Source organism: Bombina bombina, chromosome 1 (genome assembly GCF_027579735.1).
Source record: "Bombina bombina isolate aBomBom1 chromosome 1, aBomBom1.pri, whole genome shotgun sequence".
Taxonomy (NCBI): Eukaryota; Metazoa; Chordata; class Amphibia; order Anura; family Bombinatoridae; genus Bombina; species Bombina bombina.
Genome location: NC_069499.1, coordinates 1,442,501,309 through 1,442,510,307, shown reverse-complemented (window position 1 = coordinate 1,442,510,307; position 8,999 = coordinate 1,442,501,309). Strand labels below are relative to the sequence as shown.

At 38.7% G+C, this 8,999-nt stretch overlaps 1 pseudogene; it reads left to right on the top strand.

Moving 5' to 3' along the window:
- The first annotated feature begins 313 nt into the window (after positions 1 to 313).
- On the top strand, positions 314 to 1,249 carry LOC128666032 (olfactory receptor 5V1-like; annotated as a pseudogene).
- The last annotated feature ends 7,750 nt before the right edge of the window (positions 1,250 to 8,999 follow it).

Here is an 8,999-nt window from a genome sequence, read left to right as displayed (position 1 = left end):
TATAACTATATAGATCTGATCTCTGGTTCTATAAGCTCTAATCGATACCGCAAGCTTGCGGTAGCAATAACCAGCCACTTGTAATGGCTGATTAATTATCACGCTCCTGTAAAAGGGAACATTTGCCTATTTGTGGGCGCAAGATAATTTAGCACTCTATTTGTAATCTAGCCCAAAATTATTCTATTATTTGTTAAGAAGACAATTCTATAGTTTGTTAATAATAAATTGTATATTTTTCCTTGTAAGTAGCACAGCTTGATATATATCATTCTCTATGTTGTTGTTTTTTTACAGATTTTTTTTTCACAAAATGGAAGACAGTAATAAAACCTTGGCGAAAGAATTCATTTTACTGGGATTCTCTAACCTTCAACAGCTGGAGTTATTAATGTTTATTTTAATCTTATTTTCTTACGTTATTTGTGTCTCTGGGAATCTCACTATCATTATTCTAGTTAAGACTGACAAGTCTCTTCAAACTCCAATGTATTTTTTTATAAGTACATTTTCAATTTTAGAAATTATGTTTATGTCGGTCACAATTCCAAAACTCCTAGCCAATCTCATTGTGTCAGACAAGAGAATATCATTCAATGGCTGCTTTATACAGCTGTATGCTTTTAATGCCCTTGGGGTAACTGAATGCTACCTACTTGCTGTCATGGTTTTTGATCGAGATTTGGCTATTAACAATCCTCTGAGGTATTCAGCCTTTATGAGTCAAGAGTTTTGTATCCAGCTGTCAATATTCCCATAGATTGTTGGTTTTGTCATTGCTGCCATTCCCACAATCTTCACAGCTGGATTAGAATTCTGTGGTCTTAAGCAGGTCAACCATTTTTTTTGTGACCTGGCGCCATTACAGAATGTGGCTTGTTCCAACCCCTACATCAGCAATATAGTTACAAGTACCACAGCTGTATTTGCCACAGTTGTTCCATTTTGCATTATCATGGGCTTTTACATCCATATTATTATCACTATTTCTACAATTAAAAGTACTAAAGGCAAACACAAAGCTTTCTCTACCTGCTCTTCTCATCTCATAGTAGCAAGTCTATTCTACTGTACTGCTATTGTTGTATATGTCAGGCCTAAGGGCAGTCAATACGATAAATTCTTGGCTCTAACATACACTGTCATTATTCCAGTTTTAAATCCCTTTATTTACACGTTAAGAAACAAAGATGTGAAGACAGCACTTAGAAAGTCAATTAGAAAGCTTTTCTGTCAAAATTCAGTTTAATAAATTACGCAAAGGTTTCCAATATTAAAAAATAACATTATTGATGGGGTCGGTAACAAATGGACATTTTATAAAATGAATAATCTTTGAGTTGGATATGCAGGTCCTGGGATCCAGATTTTTGTTTTTGTTGTTTTTACATTGCTGCTCTACTGACGCTGAATATGGTTAAAATTATATATACAGTATATATAACACAAATGAATGAGGGGAAGATATAGGGGGTACAGAGGGTGAAGGGGAATTAAGGAAAGATACAGGTGGTACTGAGAGTAACAAATTAAAATGTATGAAGTTGAAAAAAAGACGAAAGACATAGGGCGAGATTACATATACGGCGTTGCCTGCAAAAGCCGGTGTCGGCTGTTTTTAGTCAGATATTGATATCACATATACAGCGCTGCATAAAATGCGGCACGTATATTTCAACCATCATACGCTATTTTACTCCCATAAACTAACATAGAACCGGCGTTGCAAGTCAATATCACATATTCAGCGCAAGGACTTACACGACAAAAATGGAGACATTTTACTCCCTTTTCACCTCGCCACACATAGGCAGACGCAGCAAGCCTTGCACTGAATATATAAGTACCGTAGCTCCCTGGAAGTCTTAACAAACACCTAACGCATGCACAATATCTACCTGTCAACCGCCACCCCCCCAGCACAATAACTAAATAAAAAGTATTAACCCCTAATCCACCAACCCCCACATCGCAAAGTGCATAATAAAGTTAGTAACCCCTAATCCGCCATTCACCCACATCGCAATCTACCTATTAACACTATTAACCCCTAAACCGTCAACCCCCAACAATGCAATATACCTAATTAACCCATAAACCACAATTTCCCACAACGCAAATAATTAATCTAATCACTAAGCCCCCTATTTTAATGCTCAGCAAAATAGCTGAATGACATTTTTAGGGCAATGCCCATACAAAAGTCCCTTTAGGGGCAATGGGTAGCTTAGGTTTTTTTAAGTTAGGTTTTTTATTTTTGGGGGGTTAACTTTTAGGGGGTAATTTGTACTTTATTTAGGTCAAAGAGCTGATCGCTTTAGGGGGTGTTTTATGTAATTGGGGTTAACTTAGGGGGTTTTAGGTTAGGGGGCTTAGTGATAAGATTAGTTCTTTGCATTATGGGGGGATGGAGGTTTAGGGTTTAATAGATTAATTAGGTATATTGCGTTATGGGGGGTTGGCAGTTTAGAGATTTACAGTGTTAATATGTAAATTGCATTGTGGGGGTTGACGGTTTAGTCGTTAATAGTGTAATTAAATACTTTGCGATGTGAGGGATGGCGGATTAGGGGTTAATAGTGTAATTAGATACTTTACAATGTGGGGGATGATGGATTGGGGTTAATATATTTATTAGGTAGTTTGCGATGTGAGGGATGGCGGTTTAAGGGTTAATCCCTATTATTTATTAGTTGCAATGTGGGGGTGGCGGATTAGGGGTTAATAGATTTATTAGGTATATTGTGTTGTGGGGGGGGTGGCGGTTTAGGGGTTAATCACTTTTATTATGAGTTGCGATATGGGGGGATGACGGATATAGGGGTTTTAACGTGTTGGGTTTATTTTTGAGAGGCAAGTTAAACTTTTACGAGCGATGTAGTAACATTTTTTTGTTTTTTACTTAGGCAAAGGCAGTTTATGAACTGCCATAAGTCACTGGCGACTCCAGAAATATCTATTTCCGCACTATTCTGAACATCGCCAGTTTATCCGACTTACAGCAGTATATGAACTGCTGGCGCTGTATATATGAGATTCATCCAATGTGCGAAGTGAACTTAGGGGAGACGTGGGTTTCAGCAGTTGCATTGAAACCTGCACCGCATATGTAATCTTGCCCATAGAGGCATATTTAAGAAATGTCTTGCGGACCTGATCCAACAGTGCAGATCAGGTCCGCAAGACATCGCTGAATGCGGAGAGCAATATGCTCTCCATATTCAGCATTGCACCAGCAGCTCACAAGAGCTGCTGGTGCAACGCCGCCCCCCTGCAGACTCGCGGATCAACCCGATCGTACTCGATCGGGTTGACTTGTTGCAATTCCTGTCCGCCTGCTCAGAGCAGGCGGACAGGGTTATGGAGCAGCGGTCTTTAGACCACTGCTTTATAACTGGTGTTTCTGGCGAGTCTGAAAACTCGCCAGAAACACGGCCTGTCAAGCTCCTTTCGGAGCTTGATAGATAGGCCCCAGAGTCTTCCCCATATTAATCTGATATTTGCTAAAGTTAATTTGTTTTATAACTAAAGCAAAGTGCAGCAGTGACTGCTTTAATAAATTATTTTTCAATAACTGCCAAAGTTTCCTTAATGTATATATATATATACAGATATAAATATTAAGAAAACATAGGGCAGTTATTGAAAAATAATTTATTAAAGCAGTCACTGCTGCACTTTGCTTTAGTTATACAACAAATTAACTTTAACAAATATCAGATTAATGTATTTTTTTCTACTTCATGCATTTTAATTTGCTACTCTCTGTACCCCCTGCATCTTTCACTTATTCCTCTTCACTCTCTGTACCCCCTATATCTTCCCCTTATTCATTTGTGTTATCTGTTGTGCTAAAATCACTCTCATTATTTCTGTCTATAAATATATGCTCAATATCCATAATTATATATATTATTATTATTATTATTATTATTATTATTATTAATAAAATGTAACTTTTATATTGTCCAATGATGGTAAATATGTAGTAATATGTAGTTAGTATCAAATATGCATGGACTCCATGGACTTTTTTTTTTTTTTATGACTATAGGTCCATTAACATTTAAATGCATGCATCTTCATGAAATAAAGCTAATTTTAAAACTCAGAGAGTTGGAGCATTGACAACATCCCATGTTTAGAGATATTTCCTATGTAATATTACATACTTTATTTTACCAAGTTACGATAGTGAGACAGAGAGTCAGGAAATCACACATTTTTATTTATTTATTTTGTAAATGTGTATTGTAGATGTATTTTCTTCACATCTATAACCCTTCCAAGGCCCAGATTACAAGTTGCATTCTAATGCTAGTGCTGGACTAAGCTAAAATGTGTGCACAACTTGATATTATAAGTCTGCCGTAAAACATATTTAGCAGAAAAGGTTTTGTGTGCTCGACATTGCTCTACTTCATCTTCCCTTGATCCAAATTCTTCTTTAAACTACTGCTCCATATCATTGCTTCCAATAACATCAAAACTCATTTAAAAACTAGTTTACTAGTTTACAATCGCCTTACCCTATTCCTGTCTTCAAACTCCTTGATTGACCCCCTGCAATCCGGCTTCTGCCCCAACACCTAACTGAAACTACCCTCACCAAGGTAACTAATGATCTACTCTCTGCTAAAAGCTGCCTTTGACACAGTTGACCACCCCAATGTCCTACACACTCTCAGCTCTCTTGGTCTCTGTGATGCGGCTCTCTCTTGGATCCACTCTTATATTTCTCAAAGGGCCTTTTCTGTGTCATTTGCTGTCAACTACTCCTCTTCAATTCCTTTGTCTGCTCTATCCTGGGTCCTCTACTCTTCTCCATTTATACTTCTTCATTGGCTAAACTTATCAACAGCTATGGCTTCAATATCACCTGTATGCTGATGATACCCAGATCTACCTCTCCCCCTCTGCTCTCTCTCCCTCTGTTACTTCTCACATCAGCAAAATGCTTATCTGGCATTTTTTCCTGGATGGCCTCTCACCACCTAAAGACTAACATGTCCTAGGCTGAGCTCCTTCTAATTTCCCTCTCTAACTTCACTCCGATTTCTGACTTTTCTGTCGCCATTAATGGTATCATTATCTCCCGATCACTCAAAGTCTGCTGCTGCAGAGTTACACTTGACTCCAACCTGTCCATCATTCTCCATATTCAATTGCTATCTTCATTCTGCCGCAACCGCCTATACAATGTTTCCAAAAGTCACCCATTTTCTGAGCGCTGGCACCATAAAGCAAATAATACACTCACATGTAATTTCTGGATTCAACTACTGCAACAACCTACTCACTGGAAGGACTTCCCTTTCTCCGGCCTCTCCCCTCTTCAATACAGCCTAAATGCCTCTGCCAGGCTAATCCATCTTTCTGGTCACTCTGTATGTGTGGCCCATCTCTGTGAGTTCTTTACTGGCTCAACATTCTCACCCTAACCTGCAAAAACTCTCCCCACTATCTATTCTTACTAACCAAAAAATATACTCCAACCCGCCCTCTACAATAACCTGCTCCTTGCATCTTCAAGTATCACCTCTTCCAATGCTAGACTGCAAGACTCCTCTTGTGTGGCACATACCCTCTGGAACACTCTCCCTCACACTGTCAGACATTCCCCTTATCTGTCTTCTTTTAAATGCTCCCTTAAAGGGATAGTAAAAAAAACCCACCTAAAATGTTATTGTTTAAAAAGATAGATAATCTCTTTTTTTTTTTACCATTCCCCAGTTTTGCATAACCAACACTGTTATAGAAATATACTTTATACCTCTATTATTACCTGGTATCTAAGCTTCTGCAGACTGCCACCTTGTCTCCAATTTTTTGACAGAATTGCATTTCAGGCAATTAGTTCTGACTCTTAAATAACTCCACATCAGTGAGCATAATGTTATTTATATGAAATGCATGAACTAACACCCTCTAGCTGTGAAAAACTGTTAAATGCATTCAGATAAGAAACGGCCTTCAAGGGCTTAGAAATTAGCATATAAGCCGACCTAGGATTAGCTTTTAGCTAAGAATACCAACAGAACAAAGAAAATTTAATGATAAAAGTAAACTAGAAAATTGTTTAAATATGCATGCCCCATCTGAATCATGAAAGTTTAATTTGGACTTTACTATCCCTGTAATACATTTTTGCTCAGAGAACCCTACCACCTAACTCAGTAACAAATGAGTTCCACTTACCTAATAATTGCCCTCATCTAACTCTGTATTAACATAAGTTTCACCCTCTGGGGCCTCCTCTGCCCCGTCACCACTTTCTGTCGGAATACCTACCGCAAGGCTCCGTCCTCGGTCCCCTTCTCTTCTCAAGCTACACGTCATCACTAGGTTCCCTAATAAAGTCCCACCGTTTACAATATCATTTGTATGCCGATGACACCCAAATCTACTTCTCTGCACCAGACCTATCTCCTTCCTTGCTAACCTGTGTCACTAACTGTCTTTCTCACATCTCTAACTGGATGACCTCTCACTACCTCAAGCTAAATCTCTCTAAAACTGAGCTCCTTATTTCCCCCCCTTCCTCAAAACTCTCCACCCCCAATCTCTCTATAACTGTCGACAACTCCATCATTACCCCTACCCCTCGCGCCCGATGTCTCGGGGTCACATTTGACTCAGATCTTTCTTTCACTCCTCACATTCAGTCCTTGGCTAACGCCTGCCGCTTCCACCTTAAAAACATCTCTAAAATTAGACACTTCCTTACACAAGACACAACTAAGATTTTAATCCACTCTCTCATTCTTTCCCGCCTTGATTACTGCAACTCTGTCCTCTCTGGTCTCTCCACCTGCTGCCTAGCTCCTTTACAATCCATAATGAATGCCTCTGCCAGACTCATCTAACTTACATGTCGCTCTTCATCTGCTGCACCTCTCTGCCAATCCCTTCACTGGCTTCCTCTTGCCTCTAGGATCAAACACAAAATTCTCATTCTGACATACAAAGCCCTCAACTGCACTGCTCCCCCCTATATCTCAGACCTTGTCTCCAGATACTCTCCCTCCCGTCCCCTTCACTCTGCTCATGACCTCCTACTCTCCTCCTCTCTTGTCACCTCATCACACTCCCGTTTACAGGACTTCTCCAGACTGGCTCCCATCTTGTGGAACTCTCTAGTTTTAAAAGCTTCAAGTGCTCCCTAAAGACTCTACTGTTCAGGGATGCATACAACCTACACTAACCTTTCCTAATACCAGTTCCTCTCCTCCATTGCTATCCCCTGAACCCCCTTAGCATGTAAGCCTAAGAGTCCAGCTGTTTGTAGATCACCTTCTTAAGAGCTGACTACAACAGTGCAACTCTTGGCAGGGCCCTCTACCCATTTGATCCCTATAATTGTTTTGTTGTACTCCCCCTTTGTTTATAGCACTGCGGAATCTGTTGGCGCTCTACAAATAACCGATAATAATAATAATAATAATAATAATAATAATAATAATAAATAATACCCTTGCAGTCCTCACCTCCTGTTTCTTACCCTGCTACCCTTCTAGGGCAAGATTACATATGCGGTGTCGCCCGCAAAAAGCCAGCGGGGCAGCACCGGTTTTTACGCAGTTTTGGTATCACATATTTCTTAGGCGCCAACAGTTTCTAAAGTGCCGTAAATCACTGGCGACTCAAGAAATTTGTATTTACGCTCATTTCTGGACATCGCTAGTTTATCCAACTTACGGCACTTTATGAACTGCCAGCGGGGTTTATGTAATACCCCGATGTGCGAGGTGAAATTTCGGGCAGTGCGGGTTTCAGCAGTTGCGCTGAAGCCTGCGCCATATATATAATCTCGCCCTAAAATTGTAAATTCCCATGGGAATAGGGCCTTCAACTCCTTCTGTATGTGTTTGTCAAATTTTGGCTTGTCTCTTTCAAGTTTTGTATCATTGTTTTATTTAAACAAATTTTACGTATAGACAGTTTACTTTCAACTTGTAATATGAGTGGTACCCAACACAAGCAAAAATCTTACTTCTAGCAGAGTTAGGGCTCCACTTGTAATCTGACCCTTAATGTTTTATCAAAACCATTTAAAAAAAAAAAAATATGAAGATTTTTTTTAATTAAAAACAAAATTCCTCAGCAATCACATGTAAAAAGTTGTTTATTGTTAACACTCAACAATTTAATTCCACTTCTAGTATGTGTCCGTGCCACAATTAGACTATGAATCACTTTTTCTTCAGTTCCCTATGATACTCTTATTAAAGGGACTGTCAACCCTTTGAGATGATAATATTAAAATAATAAATTGCATATACAAAAAAGTCTGCAATATACTGCCGTTGTTTATATTGTCCCCCTTTCCTGTAATTCCATTCTGAAATTGAAAGTGTAGAACATTGTTATATTGCACATGCTCTAGTGACCTCTTTATAACTGTCCTAATTGGTTAACTTTCCATTTAATGCTGAATTCGTGTAACACCTTTGTTCACTCTGGAAGGAAAATACTCATTTAAATGTGTGATATTAACCTATTGTCATCACAAAACCTGTACCTTGGCAGGATGGACATAGTTTTATAGGCACTTCAGGACACATATCTACAAATATTGTAATGTTATATTTATTTTTTTCATATTTGTTTGTATCTCTCACTTGTGATAAATGTGACAAAAAAGGATATAGTGATAAAATTCAACGTGATAATCCAATCCTCATTATCTCAAAATAAAACAATATAGTGTGGTATTGTAACAAATTATTATAAAACATATTTGTGTCACATTCATACTTACATAAACCTGAGCTATTTTAAGCTCAAGTGCTGATTTCAAAAAGCCACGTAGTCGTGGCAAAATAAATGTCGGGTTTACGCACAGTCAGTGATGTCACAGTGAAGGCATTTTCTCTTTTGGAGATTTGGGCAGTTACACAGATACATTGTTACAATCTGCTGCCATCCTCATTTGAGACTTTGGGGCCCATTTATCAAGCCATCAACCGCAAATACGCTGGAATTCTGCAGCGTAGTTG